The 17,772-nt window shown below is 34.1% G+C and overlaps 1 protein-coding gene across 50 annotated transcripts in view; it reads left to right on the top strand.

Moving 5' to 3' along the window:
* Ptprd (protein tyrosine phosphatase receptor type D) overlaps positions 1-17,772 on the top strand; it is a 2,156,260-nt gene that overhangs the window by 374,491 nt on the left and 1,763,997 nt on the right. The gene's annotated exons all lie outside the window — the stretch shown is intronic.

A 17,772-nucleotide genomic window follows, 5' to 3' on the forward strand; every position in this document is an offset into this window, starting at 1 on the left:
TATATATATATATATATATCTGACTTCCTACCAGATTTGAAGCTCCTTGTAAGCAGGCTGTATCTGATTCATCTTTATTTTCCCAGTGCTTAGCACAGGAAAGGTACAACCACAGCCCTTTAGTAAATGAAGGATTAAAAAAACAAAACAAAACAACAACAACAACAACAAGAATAGTGCACTTAACCTTATTTTCTAAGGTATATAATCAGATTTTATTTAAATTAATTATAAATTAGTTGGTGTGTTTCATCATTCTAGGTGTGTACTGTTTAAAATTCACTTCTAATGACTGTATAATCATTATTTATGCTGATATATGACTTGTTTGAGTTTTTTAACTAAAACAAAATGGTGATCACAAAAAAAGAATAAAATATCTTGCTTTTGTAAATTCTCCATTTTCATTTATGACTTAAAGATTGTATTAATTTGCAGTTTTAGAAAAATATTTAAAGATAATCTTTATAATAGATGAGGAAAATTCAATACTAAAAATATTATAAACTTGATAAAACTTGTCATATGCACAGAGGATTTATAAGTAAAAACATGCATACATGGATACACATGTGGGTAATGGGCTGTATGAAACAGATACAAAGCTTTGTGAAAATAATGCAAACCTCTGCAGAGCTTATTAGAACAACAGAACTGCAGCATTGAAAGTATTAATTTGTACTTAACTGTTCATTATTAAAACATCATCTAATGACAAAATTGTACTGGAGATGGCACTTCATATACTCTGGTTCTAATACCTAATAATTTTGGAGACAATTCCTAGACTTGTTGAATAGCTATAGGCCTTTGCTACTTTGGGGCCTGAAATGGTTTATTTGACAAATAGAGACATGCCTATAATTTGAAAATAGATTTTCTGATAAAATTTTAAATGTATTTGGTATTAATTTTGCTGAATATACGATTCATTCTTCTTAGGCTGCAGAAATTTTTGCAACCAATTCTTCCTCCAGTAAGATGGTCTTGATCAGTCATCCTTTATAGATTGCCATTGATCTTGCCTTTGTCATCCTCAAGCACAATATTACTAGGCTGGGGAAAAAATTAGGTCTAATGTTATGAATCAGAACAAATAATAGGCTCTCTGTATTTATTTTACCAAAATTAATTATCAGCTGCGCTTATCTGCATACTTAACAAATATTTAATGCTGGCCAACTAGATGACAAATTCCAGTGGAGGCAGCAGAAATCCAGTGATATTAAGTCTGTTCTCTGGAGTGTGAGTGAAAAACTTTAGTTTAGAGGCCTTTGCTATACTTTGAACACTTCTCAACATTGATGTTTGCTTATATCTTAAGAGTCAGAGTGTGCTATGGATGCTGTGAGACTGAACTGACCAAGACGGAGTTGGTCTGTAGAACACATGTAACAGAACAAGCAGCAAACCCAAAGAGTCTTATAGAGGCAGAAATCTGGCAGCTGATAGGGACATATGAAAAATAAGGGAGAAGGGACCTGAGGAAAACCAGGGAAGAACATTCAGATCTCACAAAGACCAAATCCTGCATAACTCAGTCATGAGGAGGTCCCCAGGAGAGGACCTGGAAGGCCAATTCAGTAGCAGTGGCCCAGGCTGCCAAGTTGCATTATGTTTCCCCTCATCTAAAAGCAGTTTTCTTTCTTCCTGTTTTACTGGGGGCCAGGGGGGTGATCTGGAAAATAATGCATCTGAGTTCATGGATTTTGACATCAAGTCCTATGTTCAATTGAGGCAGAGATAGAAATGATAGACTTTACCTATAACTTTGTTCCTGCAAATTTGTTTTTCCAAACTTTGTAATTAAAGGCTTAGTAAAGTATCATTGTGATCTAGTCACTTAAGGTAAATACATCTATCTTTATTATATGTTATTGTTAGTTTAGACAGGGACATTTATGTATAGAATGATTCTTCATCTGTCATACACCTATGCAAAAGTATTTTTTTCCCATTTGAGGTATGTGGATGCACTAAAGATAACTGTTATTACGGAGAGGCAGGACTTGCCTCAATTAGGGATATGTATTTCTTAGAACAGAGGAATGAATGATGGAATCCTGGATCTATGAACAAATGGCTGTCAACAAAAGTGCTTCTCAAATAGCAAAATTATCCATATTACTAATAAACAACTTTAGATTACAGATGGTTAGACTGTATGTTGGAGCTTCTGCTTCAGAATGGTAGTATGACCTTTATCATCATTGATATATTACCAAATCTCCAGCAAGGGTCCTGGTATGTAGCATTTGTCAATATAAAATACCTATATTGTTGGTGTTAGATAGGGTTTGGTTTATTTCCTTGTGAACTCCAGGAAAGCTAGTTAATTTTAAGCAGCTTTCAATTTATTCATCAATGATTTATCGAGGGTTTCCTGTGTGCTAGCCACCAATCTGTCAGGAAAAAACTAACAACACATAGATACTTCCTTCCAGAAGCTCACAATCCACAAATAGAAAGGGAAAGATGATAAATGAGAACTAGATTTCTCAGCAACTCACTTCCTGAGATTGGAATTCAGAGTACCCTCCATTCTAGTGTACCAAACAAATTAAAAGTATGTCTACTATATATCTTTGTTTGGGCTTTGATAACAAGAATATGAGACTGTGTAACTTAAAAGAAATGGATTTATAATAGTATTGGAATCTGGAAAATCCAAGATCAAGGAGCTGGCAGATTCAGTGTGTAGTGAAAGCCGGCTTTGCAGGTGGCTATTTTCTCCTTGTATTGTCACATGGCAGAGAGTAAAACAAATTGTCATACATTTTCTCATAAGGACACTAATTTCACTCATGAGCACTTCATAACTCCATGGCTTCATGACCTTGACACACATACACACAATTAGGTTATGTTTAATGTGTGTATGTATATTTACATATACATAAATAATTAGGTCATGAAGACATACCTATGTGTATATTTATATATAAAACCTAATTACACACAATTTCTACAGTAATATAGAGCAACTTGTGTACATATATGTTTGTATATTCAGTTCATAGAGGATGAAAACTTTTTCTATATCTTATAAGTTTTAGGTTAGTTTGCTTGTAGGAGATTAAACCGGATCATATATCAACACATAATTCATATACTAAACACATATTAGCTTTTCACTTGCACATATGTCTATCCATATGCTTTTTATAAATAGGCATTTAGGTACTATGGAATTTGATGCACCCTTCAAGGCACCCCTTTTCAATCCTGAAGTGACAATTAGAATCATGAAGTCAAAGGATAATTTGAAGAGGTGCACATAAAAAAGAAATATATCATGAAAGCTAAGTGGGATAAAAAAAGCTACATTGTTTATTCATTATAGGCAGCATCATTTCTAATGTCAGACCTGTACTTAACTGGTACATCAGGAAGTGGGAAGAGGACCACAGAGGTTATAAAGATTCAGCTTCCACCAGAAGCTGGAGTCTGCTCAATAACATGACTGGCATATGGTCAGCAGCCTGCATTTGAAATTTCTAGTGGTAGGATCTTACTTTCAAGAAAGTTGAGGATGCTATGTTTATATTATTAGAATATTCCTTTTATAATGAGCCTGAATTCTCTTTTTGTAAGTTCTCCTTGTGGAGGCTTTGGTCTTGTCCTCAGGAGCAGCATATATTTCACTAGATTCTTTTGAAGCACTGCAGAAACTTGAGGGCAGCTATCATTTTCCTCATTCATCTTGTTCCCAGTCTAAACAGCCTGTATTTGAAAACATATTTAATTTTCTCACTGTTTGGTTTCTTTCATCTGCATGTTCATCAATTGGTCAAAATATGTTGGAAAATGTGTTGCCCAGACAGTGAAAATAATAATTCAGAGGTAGTCTGATCTGTGTAGAAAACTTGTAAAACAGAAAATCCTGGTAAATAGGAAAAAAACCCATAAAATTGACTCAAAATGTCACCTCCCAAATTTAACAATTGTTAACATTGTGGTAAATGTTTTTCAATGTATTTCTTTTTCTTTTAGTTTCTTTTTTAATTGTAGTTTTAATTGATAAATATGGCTGTACATTTTTCTGGGGTACAATGTGATATTTTAATATATGTTTACACGGTGTAATTATGATGTGAAGCTAATGAACATATTCAGCACCCTGCATTTTTCCACAATAGCTAAGTTATGGAAGCAACTTAAGTGCCCATCTATGGGTAAATACATAAAGAAAATGTGGTACATATAGTAGTATCCAAATTTAAAAAGAAGAGATTTCTGTATATTTCTACATATGCATTACACTTTACATTTTACCCAAAAAAAAGGCATTGTTACAAATATTCTTTTGTAACTTGTTTTATCAGTTAGCACAAGCTATGCTTCAAACATTTGTCAGTGTTGGATAAGTGTAAACAGACCTTATTTTTAACATTTGGAGGATTTTTTTTACATTTTTTGTTCACTTCTTCCCATTATAAAAAATGCTATGATTAACATATTTGTACTTCTTTCTGTTAGATTAATTGATATCATTGGATTTTCTGTATTGCTTCTCAGAGCTTCATAGTTTTATTTTTTCCTCAACTTTCTTAATTTTATCAACAACAATAGAAACAGCAGTGGCAACAATAAACAAATTTTTGTTAGTCACTAAGGATGAAGACAGACATATAGTTGAGCTCCTTAATGACACCAGAGCTGATTTTTTAATATCCTTTATAAAATGAAGAGTTTGAGTGAATTGGAAATTACTATCTAAGAGTGAATTGGATAAAAAACAAAAAAAAAATACTATCTAATTATTCATGATCCTAATAACTTTTATAGACTTATGAGGTCTTAAATGATTTTCATCATTTAGAATTACCTTTCCCAAAATGTCTTAAATGAAGAATAGACAAAACAAAACAAAAAAATACCTACTATCTCAACCCACCTTATTCCTGAACTCTTAAATCTCTTAAAATTCTAATACATAATAATTTTAAAATATCAATTAAAATCCTTTCTCCTTTTAAAGGCTATACTTTTTTTCTTTCTTTGTTCTAATTAGTTACACATGACAGGAAAATTTATTTTGACATATCATGCATATATGGAGTGTAACTTCTCATTTTTCTGTAAAACCATACTAGTCATGTAATCATATAGGCATACAGGGTCATAATGTTTGATTCATTCTACTATCCTTCCTACCCCATTTCACCTTCCCCTCTCTTTACTCCCCTGTGCCTAATCCAAAGTCCCTCTATTTATTCCTAGCCCCCAACCTTATTGTGAATTAGCATCCATATATCAGACAAAACATTTGGCTTTTGGTTCTTTGGAATTGCCCCCCAACCTTATTGTGAATTAGCATCCATATATCAGACAAAACATTTGGCTTTTGGTTCTTTGGAATTGCGTTATTTTGCTTAGCATGATTTTTCCAGCTCCATCCATTTACCTGCAAATGCCATAATTTCATTCTTCTTTAAGGCTGAGTAATATCCCATTGTGTACATATACCACATTTTCTTGATCCATTCATTTGTTGAAGGCATCAAGTTTGGTTCCATACTTTGGGCATTGTGAGTTGAGCTTCTATAAACACTGATGTGGCTGCATCAGACTAGTATGCTGGTTTTAAATCCTTTGTGTATAAACCGAGGAGTGGGATAGCTAGGTCAAATGGTGGTTCTATTCCAAGTTTTCTGAGAAATCTCCATACTGTTATCCAAAGTGGTTGCACCAATATGCAGTCCCACCCAATGTATGAGTGTACCTCTTTCTCCACATCCTGGCAAACATTAATTGTTGCTTATATTCTTGATAATTGCCATTCTGACTGGAGTGAGATGAAATCTCAGAGTAGTTTTGATTTGCAGTTCTCTAATTGCTAGAGATGTTGAACATTTTTTCATATATTTGTTGATCAATTGTATTTCTTCTGTGAAGTGTCTGTTTGGTTCCTTAGCCCATTTATTGATTGGGTTATTTTTTTTTTTTTTGACATTGAGTTTTTTGTGTTCCTTATATATCCTGGAGATTAATGCTTTATCTGAGGTACATGGGGTAAAGATTTCTCCCATTCTGTAGGCTTTCTCTTCATGTAATTGATTGTTTCCTTAGCTTTTTAGTTTGAATCGATCCCATTTTTTGATTCTTGATTTTACTTATTGTGCTTTAAGAGTCTTATAACAGAAGTCAGTTCCTAAGCCAACATGGTGAATATTTGGGCCTATTTTTTCTTCTGTTAGGTGCAGAGTAAGTTCTCATTTCTAGTGCCTATATCTTTGATCCACTTTGAGTTGAGATAGGGGTTTAATTTCATTTTGTTACATAAGAATTTCCAGTTTTCCCAGCACCACTTATTAAAGAGGCTATCTTTTCTCCAATAAACATTTTTGGAATAGTTTTGTTGTTGTTGTTGTTGTTGTTGTTGTTGTTGTTGTTGTTAATGATGCTGGGAATGGAACCCAGGGCCTCGTGCAAGTGAGGCTAGCACTCTATCAACTGAGCTATGATCCCAGCACTTGGCACAGTTTTTAATATTCATGTTTCTTCCAAATTTTCCTTCATGAAACAAAGTTTCCTTAAGAGAAGTGTGACTGTATATGTTGTTTTCCTTATACCATTACACTACTTTCCCAAGCAAGAGTCAAATCTGTGTCATTTTTATAACTCCAAACACTTTTGTAATTCCAAGGATGTGTAATCATTTGATACTTGTACTTTTTGTCACCTACTGTTAAAGATGTTCTAGCCACGCTACCTGAATTTAGTTCGCTCAAGATACCACACTGTTCTCAGCTCTCTTCCATGTTTATACTCTAGCTTCTAACTGGAATTGGCTTTCCACTCCCTCTCAAGCAATCTCACCTGTTGGAAAGATACTATTCTTAGCTCACATGACCCCAGGTATTAAATCATCACAGAATATTTTATTTTCCCATTTTTCATTTATTTAACAAAATACCCGAGGATGTATAACTTGAAGCAAAAGATATTTGTTTAATTGTTGTTTTGGAGGTTGATGGTCCAAATAACACGACAGAAATTCTGGTGAGGGCCCCACTGGTTGTGTCACATGGTGGTAGATGACATCACGGCAAAAGTATGTACAAAAGGGAGAGATCATATAAAAGGACAGGTACCCAAGAGGGGGGAAAAGCTACTGTTGCTCTTTTATAACAACTGGCTCTAAAGGGAACTAATCTGGACCTACATTTCCTACGTGAATGCCTTCTGAGGACAGTACCCTAACAACCTAACCACCTTTCACCAGGCACTACCTCTTAAAAGTTCTGCTACTTCAACACTGGTTCACTGAGTCTCCCACACATGACAAACAACATCCAGTCTATTATAATTTACAGTAATTGTAATTGTTCCCTCTCTCCCCAGTTAGTTCTTTGAGGGCATATCTTTCATCTTTTATTTCTAGGTGCAAATGATGGATGGTTAATCAACACATAGTTGTATTTATTTATCAAAAATCAAAGAGCAGCTAAAAGATAGAGAAGATTAAGGGAAGAGGTCTTAATTTACTTGTTCTTCTTAGTTTTTTGCAACCAGTCTGCAAATATGCTAAATGTTTGCAATTAGCATTAATTTACATTTGCTTTTTTTTCTCATGCCAAATTCTATTAATAAATGGAACAGCTAAGTAGTATCTTGGCAACATTCAGCAAGTTTTTCTCACCCCTTTCCTTCTCTTGGCTGTACCTATTTACTTCTAAGTCCTCTGTGCAATAATTCTCCTTGGAAATCTGTCTTTGTGCATATTTGCCTTTCTGATAAATTATGTTAATCTCCTTCATGTATTATAATATAACAAGATAGACATGAAAGAGTCACATTGTGTTGCTTTTCTTGAATATCATCCTTACCTAGAGTTCAGTTTTCTAATAATTGCACTGATAACATTTCGGTCCAGATAATTCTTTATTGTTCTGGACTTTCCTGTGCATTATGAGATAAATAGCTTCTCTTTATCCCTCCACCAAAATTGTGACACTTAAAAAAAAAAGTCTTCAGATACTTCCAAATGTCCTCTGGCAGGGGAATTTCCAGCTAAGGAAAACTGATCTGAAGGTTACCTGTCAGTCTATCATTCTATGCCAACATAATCTAAAAATTTGATAGTTCTTCCTTCATCATTGTTAAGCTACACAAAGTCAAAGGGGTGAATTACCAAAAGATATAAGAAGGAAATAAGAGAAAACATAAGCCTTTAAAAAATTCAAGTTACAAAATGGGTTAATTATTAGTATTATAGAATATATAATTTTTAGGAGCCTGTAAAATAAAATAGATCTTCATATGGTAAATAGTATAAAATACAAGTTTAAATGGTTTTACTTACTTCTAGGCTTAAAATCACAGTTTGGTACATTTATTATTCCTTAGTTTACAGGGGTTACATGTGATATATTTCTATGGTTGCATTCAGTAGTAGCAAGGTGGTCACCGTTCTCACATTACTACTTTAATAATATCAATGCTTATAGTTTATTGCAAAGCCTTCAAATATATTTCAGAAAGTGAAGCTTAGAGCATGTAGCACTCTTCTCAATATATTCACATTAAATTAGTTTGAAGACCTCTAGAGGTATTACTCTTTTTCCTTCTTGTTCTTTTGTTGTTGTTATTGTTGACTTACATATGTATGAAGAGGCACGGTCAGCTCTTCTCTGGTGAAGTAGTCATTGTTTTATAATTTTATAACACTTACCCTGTAGTTAATGTTAAAATATATATAGAAAACTAGGTTAGTCAGTTCTTCATTGCTTTCTTCAATGATATGACCAAAATACCTGACAAGACCAACTTGGGGTTGAAGTTTATTTCAGTTTCATGGTTCAGAGGTACAGTTCATGGTGAGCCAACCTCATGACTTCGGGCCGTAGGCAATGAAAGACACCATGGTGAGAGGATATTGCAAAGGAAGCCACTTAACCTCATAGCAGCGTGGAGATGAAGAGCAAGAGAGGGGAGCCATGGGGTCAAGATATAATCCCCAAGGGCATGTCCTGTGACCTATCTTCCTCCTGTCACATCCCATGTGCCTACAGTTACCACCTAGATTGTCCATTCAAATTATTAATCCATCAAGGGGATTAATCCACTGATTTGGTGATGGGGCTCATAATCCCATTATTTCACTTTCGGCATTAATACAGGTGCTTCTAGGGGGCACTTCATATCCGAACCAGAATAAAACCTTAAAGGGGAAGTAAGTTTATAAAAAGTAAAAACTAAGACTAAAAATAGTAAATAATGAAAGAAGAAGAAGTAACAAAGAAAGTAAAAAGTGAAGCAGGGAAATGAACAAGAGATCTGGAAAATAGCAACAACTATACCCAATGGTCTTGTAGCTCTAAGCAGGGGAATCCGACAGACCTGGCTGGTGGAATCTCAGGGCTTCTCCCTATTGGCTTCATGTCTTAAGGAAAGATATTTAACATCTATGCTTCAGTAATAAATTTTACATGTTATCCACATCTGAAAAATGAGGATAATAGATAATTTAGCTTCCTGGGTGATGGTGAGAAACAAATGGGATGACCTGGGAGGAGCCTCTATTGGTTGCCTGACACAAAGTGGTTTTCTCTGTGTCTATTGCCCGTGCCCTGTTTTGGTTAGAGGTTGAAGCAATAGTGACTAATGCTTAAAGTCATCCAGATAAAATAGAGAACAGATGTGGGCGAGTGTCAATGAGGGTAATGTCAGATGGCCCATAAACATTTGTCTGTCCACTTTATTTTTACTCTTCTGCTATCCCTACATGTGGATCAATTGCAAAAAGTGGAAATAGTAAAAATCTGACTTCCCAGGGATCATTGTCACAGGTTATAAACAGCTACCTGTACCCTAATTATGGTAAGAAATAGAAGGCGGGACCATGTATTAGTCTTGACAAATACACCAAGAGATAGGTAATATAAGACCAGTAAAAATAAGTTCAATTAGAGCATATTGCCAACAGTGTATCTGCTTTTAAGACATTCCAGAACCTGACCCTTCCACAATAAAAATGAAAAAGGGTTTGGAAGAAATTGAGGAAAAATAAATGTCTTTGTAAGTATCTTAGTTCAGCATCACAGATTATCTTCTCTCAACTCTGAAAGCTATTTAACAAAATTTGAACCATTCAAATTTTAAAGCAACAACTGTAAAACTAAGTGACCCTTAAGCCTCTTTAACATGTGTCTTTTTATTGCCAACTCATAAACAATAATCAATGGAATGTAAATTTCATCTCTCATATATTAAAATTTATAATACCCAGACAATTTTGAAGAGGCATATTGTCATAGGATAAAATAAATTATCATTGGGCATAATGAAATCATTTAATTTCACTATTTCAACATTCATTTTTCTACCTTGGAGAACTAAAAAAAAAAAAAAAGCTTATTCTACCAGAGAAGAAATGATGGTTTAGGTAATCCTCTCTAGTTGTTTATTTGCTTCCAGAGTGTTGATTAACCACCATCAGTTTAAATGAAATGTCATCTTGCTCTTTAAGGTCGCCTTTGTCCTTCCCTCTAACACTCCTGTAATGGATCCTGCTTCTCATTTTTTCCAATTATGCCCATAATGTTAATGCCTTCGGGCTTCAAAAGTCCTGTGAATCTTTTGTGACCCACCTCTGCAGGCAATCATTACAACTTTCAGCTTCTATTACTGTACCCCATTTGTTACCACTGCTGGTACCTGGCCTTGGTTGTAAGGGGCTGCTTAGTTCTGTCTTCCTTTCAGGCACTGTCATTCATGCCTGACCACTGCTCCTTTTGCTAACAGCATATAATCTGGACATTCAGTATTCTTGTACCTGATACAATCATACTGTACCCATCCTTTCCCTTAACTGTACAGCAGTGCACTCCTCGGAGATACCTTTCTGATATCATTCTTTTTGAATTACTTTTGATTTGCAAGATGCTAATCTTTTCCAAATAATTTTCTTTATAAGAAAAATAATGTGTATCAATACAAGGTTAAATGATACTTTGTTAATACTTATGTTAATAAGATGTGTACTAAAGGCTAGATTATTTTTTTCTAATTAATTGAGTTAATAAAAAAACATGAATAGAAGAAAAAAATTTAAAAGATTGAATTATCTACAGTGGGAAATAAATAATTCCATTGTTCAACAATTTTTTGTGATTAAGAAGCCTGGCTTTTGTTTCATAGACATTGAAGTCAAATTTCATAGATATTCTGAAATTGTTGTCTATCTTATCCCTATGTAATTTTTTTGTTCTTTGCTTGTTGGAATGTTTTTTCTTTTCTCTCCAGTAGCTGCTTCTCTGTTCACGTTCTCATTGGTGCTGACTTAACAACTTCATTCCTACCCTGGCCCACTAGACCTCAGTGAAAAAGTCCTTTCTTGTAGATTCCTACCTAGTAGAAGGTCCTAAAGTCATTGGGGACATGAGCTGGAGGAGGATCATGAGACCCTAACCCCTTCCTCATTTTCTTTAGACGTTTTACTCAAGAGTCAAGTGAGCTGGCTTCACCACATATTCCTGCCATGATGTACTATCAAGTGAGTTGGCTTCACCACATATTCCTGCCATGATCTTACAACAGGCCCAAAGCATGGGCCAAAACCTCCAAACCATGCGCCAAAATAACCCTTTTCTATTTATAAGTTAATCATCTTTGGGTATTTTACTATAGTCACAGAAAATTGACTAATATACAATCTTAGTTCATTTAGACTGCTTTAACAAAAATGCCATAAGCTAAATGGCCTATATAAAACCAAATTTATTTCTCAAGTTCTGGAAGCTGAAAGTCAGAAATAAAGTACCCACATGATCACATGATCAGATTCTGGAGAGGACCCTCTATAGGGATCATAGATGTCTGTTTTCACACTGTGTCATCACAGGGCAGAGGGGAGAGGAATCCCTCTGAGGCTAACTTTATGATATTAATCCCATTTATGCGGATATGTTCATGACCTAATCATGTCCAAGGGCCCCAGCTCCTAGCACCATCACCTCAGGAGCCAAGATTTAAATGTAAATTCTAGGGTGACACAAATATTAGTCTACTGCAATGTGCATGTTTTTTACTTTGTTTTACTTGCATTTTAACCATAATGTAACTCTGCCTACTGAGTTAGTTAGTGTCCAAAAGACCTGACAAGAACTGCACAGAGGAGGAAAAGTTTTTGGGGGGCTCAGTTTCAGAGGTTTCAGTGGCCAACTCCATTGCTCTGGGCCTGAGGTGAGAAAAGCGTGGCAGAAAAGCATGGTAGAGGGAAGCTGCTCAGCTCATAGTAGCCAGGAAAGAGAGGGAGAAATCAAATTGTCAGGGATAAAATATAAACCTGAAAGTCAAGCCCATTGTGACTAACTTCCTCTAACCACACCCTATCTGTCTAAAGTTATCATCCATTATGATAATCCTTTCCAATTAATAATTCATCATACGGGTTATTTCACTGAGCAGGTGACAAAATCTACATTTCACCTCTGAACATTCCTGCACAATATCATCCATGAGCTTTTGGGAGACACCTCATATCCAAACTAAAACTATAATGTATCACATTTAGATGGTTGGGTGGAATCATTCTCATTTTTACACGTATGTTTTTCTTGAAGATATTTACTTAAAAAATATAGGATTGATGCTGGTCTGTCACCTTCTTATCATGGTTTAAGACCTTTTGTCTTATGCGGTATGATAAGACATTAAAAGGGTACCCAGAATCTAAAGGGAAAATATAGGATGAAACTATGTCTTTTGAGAAATATTCAAGCCAGCTAAGAATGGATTTAACAGTGATAGTAGAAGCAACTAGCATATCTAGTGCTTCTTTTGTTATCAGTGATGCTCTAGCCTCTTTATATATGTTGACCATTTAATCTCCAAATTTCACATTTTTGTGAATGAGGTACTTTTATTAGTTACATTTTATTGGTGAGGAAATTGAGACATAGAGGGATTATGTGTCTTTGCTGAGGTTCTGGGTAATAAATAAGGAAGCTATAGAATGAATGAATTCTTCCATAATGAAGGTGTACTGGACCTCTGAACAAAATAATGTGATTCCAAAATCTGTGTTGATTCTAAAATATCACTAGTGAGTACCACAAATAAGTTTTGTACAAAAGATCTGAATGAGGTCTGATGCTTGTAAAGGCATATCAAAAACAAAGGTATATGAAAACTAAAGAATTGACTCTGCAAAGTGGTACCTAACAAAATTCACATTGATGAGACCTAGTTAAGAACTCTAAATGGCACTTGAATACATTAGTTTTTTCTTGTGGGCTCACACTAAGGATGTGGCCTCTAGAGTTCTGAGTACATCTAATTATATAATTTTAAATCTCAATATTAGAGAGAGAATTACTTAGAAGGAAATTCTGAATAAATAGTATACCAAAATTCCTAATCAACACAACTGATATTCTGAGGCATATAGATAGATAGATAGATAGATAGATAGATAGATATAGATATAGATATAGACATAGATATAGATATAATTGCAAAATTACCAGTGTATGATGATGATGTATGGCTATAAACTAAATTTTAAAAGAAAGTACTTTCTCTTCACTTTGTTTCACCACTAGCCCAAGGGGATTTCTTTTATGTATCTTAAAAGACATTGAAGATCTCATGAGGGATTATATTTCAGTCTATACTTGTGGTTTACAAAATTCAGAAGGAAATTGTGATCTTTAGCTAACTAATGTTATATCACAGGTGACATATTTTAATATCAGATTAATGAGCATTATTAAAACTCATACTTTTTAGATACATAGTTCAATGATTTTTGATAAATGTATAGTTATGAAAAAACTACCACAATAAAGATATAGAACTTTTATCCTCTTATAGAGTTCCTTTAGATCTTTCTGTAGTACAACCCCCTTCTCTATTTCCAGTCTGTGGCAACCCCAAATTTGATTTCTATAACTAATTTTACTTTTGACAAAGTCATAAAAATGGAATTGAATGTTATGTAGCCTTTGGTGTCTGGCCACTTTCACTAGACATAATGTTTTTGAGATTCATCCATGTCATTGCATGTGTCCCTAGTATTCACCTTTTTATTGGTGGATGTGATTTCATTATTTGAAATCAAGCTAAATTTTAATGGTCATGTATGACTTCATCTTTTCTCCTCCTTTACCTGTGGCTTCTTTGCTGATTTACCTTTTTATCTTTTTTGTACCATATGTATCTTTGCAAATGATCTTTTCATAGATGGTTAGATGACAGGGATAAATTAGACCTTATAGTAAAATTGACCTTGTAACAAGCATATGTAACAAAGTGAATAATAACTAAATGAGATATTGTATGATCTCAAGCATGGTGATTTAGTACCTCTGCTTCACTGTCCTCATTAGGAAAAGGAGGATAATTATTATACTTTCCTATTTATAGACTTTGAGCTAATGTTTCTCAATATCCTTTGCCTTATTCTTCTGTTTTAATAGAGCCCCCAATTTCAGTCCACTAAATGGCCTCCCATAATGAAGACTGCAATTCCCAATGTTTCTGATGCTATTAAATTTGTCCATGTAACTGTTCTCTGACCAATTGAAATGTAAGAAGTATCAAGCATTAGTTTCTGAGAGTCTGTGTCTTTGACATCACACTCTTCTCAGACCACCTACACAGGTATTTACTTAAAAGCAAAATTAATTTCTACAGGCAAAAGCCTGTTACACATTTTTTTCTGTCTCTCATAACTGACTTTAAGTCTAACAAATATGACACATCATTAGAGTTGTGACTGCTAAGGGAGCGAACCATATAAAGTACAGATGTGCATTTGAACTACTGTAAGCCATTAGTCAATGTCATTTGTTATTCTCAATAGTACTAGGAAAATTATTAAAATATAGAAAAGCACTTTAATGTTCTCCTTAGTGTACAAAAATTTTTTGTACATCATCACCAATGTAATGGTGTAGAAAGCATTTCTAGATTTAGCTTTACATAACAGCAATAATTTTTAATGCTTCTATTAGTACATGTACCATGGCTGAAGTGGATATAAGGTGGGTTCATGTGTTACAAAATGTATCAGTAGCAGCTAATTAAAACATATACCAACTATGCAGTCTTGCAAAGAATTTAACATCTCCCATTTTCAATTTCCTGATAAATATGCTCTGCATAGTTGCTGTAAGACATTATAGAAAATATGAATATAAATGTGTGTGTAATATTCTCAGTAAATTCTTATTGCTGTAGATTGACTTATTAGATATTGTATAGAATGATAGCTAATAAGGGAAATTTTTGATAATGAATAGTTGAGAATGAAGAGGATAAATTCTGAAGCAAGTTATCAATTGGGGAAGAGACACCAATTACAAGTATAGAGAAATGATACTGGTGATTGGTATGATCCCTTCAAAATTATATTTTGGCTGAACTCTTGGATTGAATACTGAGTTTATATTTGTATTTTGTAATCGTTTTAGCAGTATTCTGTGGAAAGCAGCAAAATAAGATACAGATAAATAGGAAAAATTTCCACTTGTCTGCCTTTGTTCTAATTTTGAGCAGAGCACACATTGATGACAATTATAAAAGAGCATATTGCAGGGCATTTAAATATATATAAATGCCTTGGGGAGATATATATATATTTAGTGGACTAAATATAGTCCTATCTAAATATATAGATTTAGTGGACTAAAATGACAATATATGTATATATATGTGTATATATATATATATATATATATATATATACACACATATATATATGTGTATATATATATATATATACACATATATATACATATATTGTCATTTTAGTCCACTAAATCTGTCATTTCCTTTTTCAGTGGCATAATAGTGCCAAGTTATTGATTACTTTAAAGTACTAAAAAAAGTTCCTTTTTGTATCCAAAATATTCAATAAATTATTTTCCTAACTTCCTTCCAGATACTTTTGCATATTACCCAAATAGGAGACCCTCTGCTACAAGAAGAAATAGCAATAGATTTTTTTAAAATAAATTTTGTATGAGATTATTGGCATCCCGAAAGAACTCTTTTCAAATGTATTCATAAACACTATTTCTTGACATTTTAAATTGGTAACAACCTCATTCCTGTATCCGTTCACAAACTACTGCCAATACTCAAATGTGCTGAATTTCTCTCCTGCTTATCCATTTGTTTGTCTTATGACAATTAACTATGTTCCCATGATAGTACTTTATATAATTCTCTGCCTCTCCCAGGTAATCTGCAAGTCTGCGATTGATAAACACATCCTACTCTACCTCTGTCTTCCCAGCCAGGAAAAACACACAGCCTGTAAACAATCAAGGCAAGTTGTCTGAGTGGGATTTTTGCCTCAGGTCAAATTTAAAAAGTCATAAATGAAATAAAAATTCCCTTAAAAAAATCCATGTAAATTAGTTCAAGACTTAAGAAGAAAATAATAGAGTCTCTAAAGAACAGAGATCCTTTAACAGGGGAGAAGTTAGCAGAGGAGAGAGTAGGTGATTGAAGACTATCTCCCAAAATAGCCAGAGCTATTTTTAGTTGAACATACCTGCTGGAGAAGACACACAAAAAACTGACCTATACTGTAGTAAAGGGAATTTAGATTTTAACCAAGGAAAAGGGAAAGTACTTAAAATACTAGCAAGAAGTTTTCATGATACTTTTGGAACCCAACTCCATGGAGCTCTTGAGAAATAAGGTCGATATCTCTCTGGTTAGGAAGGTTTAGGTTCTTATCCTTGCTGGAATTATAAGTGTCGACTTACAGATCCCTATTGTACCATTTTGTTCTTGTGATTCTGAAATCCTCATTAACATTGTTTTCAGGCTAAGCTTATTTTTGTCTACTGGGATCCATAGAAAGTGGTTATCTCCTGTAGTTGTTTCTTCCCAAGCATGTGTTTATATGATCTAGGAGTGAGATCAGGATTTGGAAGTTGACAAGGGACACAAAGACCAACTACAGTGGCTCCTGTATGTCCATCTAACCTCACCCAAGTTGAGAGCAGAATCATTTGAATAGTACAGAAAACATTTTGGTCTAAACAGCAGTACTTTCTTCCTATTGAAACCACTAATTTGTGGGTCTGTCTATAAAGGATTGAAAGGGGGAGGAACTCTGGTATTAAAATGTGGCAGACTTTTGTTTCCACAATCATGACCTTGCCATCACCTTATCTTCATCCCAGTAATACTGCTTAGAACTAGCCTTCAGAATTGTAAAGAAATAAACTTCTGTTTTATTAAGCCACTCAGTTTCTTGTAACATCAGCTAAATAGGAAACTCACTCAGAATTCATACATAACATCACTGGGAATTGCATAAAGTGTATTTGCTCAATGAGACATTCCACAAATCTTCATTCCTTTCATGGTGTATATCTTTCAGTTTAAAAACAAAAGCTGTGCTGTTCACAAACTGTCTTTCTTCTCAAATCCATGTGTGTTTCTTTCTTTTCCTTTCTTGTTGTGGTATTAGGGATTGAATCCAAGGCCTCATGAATGCCAGGCAAGTACTCTACCACTGAGACACATCCCAGCCCTTCACGCTAATTTCAACTATAATAAAATATGTATTACAAACTATGTATGAGTAAGGTGATGTTCTTTAGTTGTTTTAACAATATTTCTTCAAGTGTACTTTGTACTTTATTTATTTTTTTCATTTAGTACTGGAGATTGAACCCAGAACCTCATGCATGCCAGGCAAGTTCTTTATATTGAGCTATACTCGAAGTTCCTTTTTAAATATTTTTGAAACATGGTCACTGTAAGTTGCCTAAACTGGCCTAAAATTTGTGCTTGATATAC

Source organism: Marmota marmota, unplaced genomic scaffold (assembly GCF_001458135.2).
Source record: "Marmota marmota marmota unplaced genomic scaffold, marMar, whole genome shotgun sequence".
Lineage (NCBI taxonomy): Eukaryota > Metazoa > Chordata > Mammalia > Rodentia > Sciuridae > Marmota > Marmota marmota.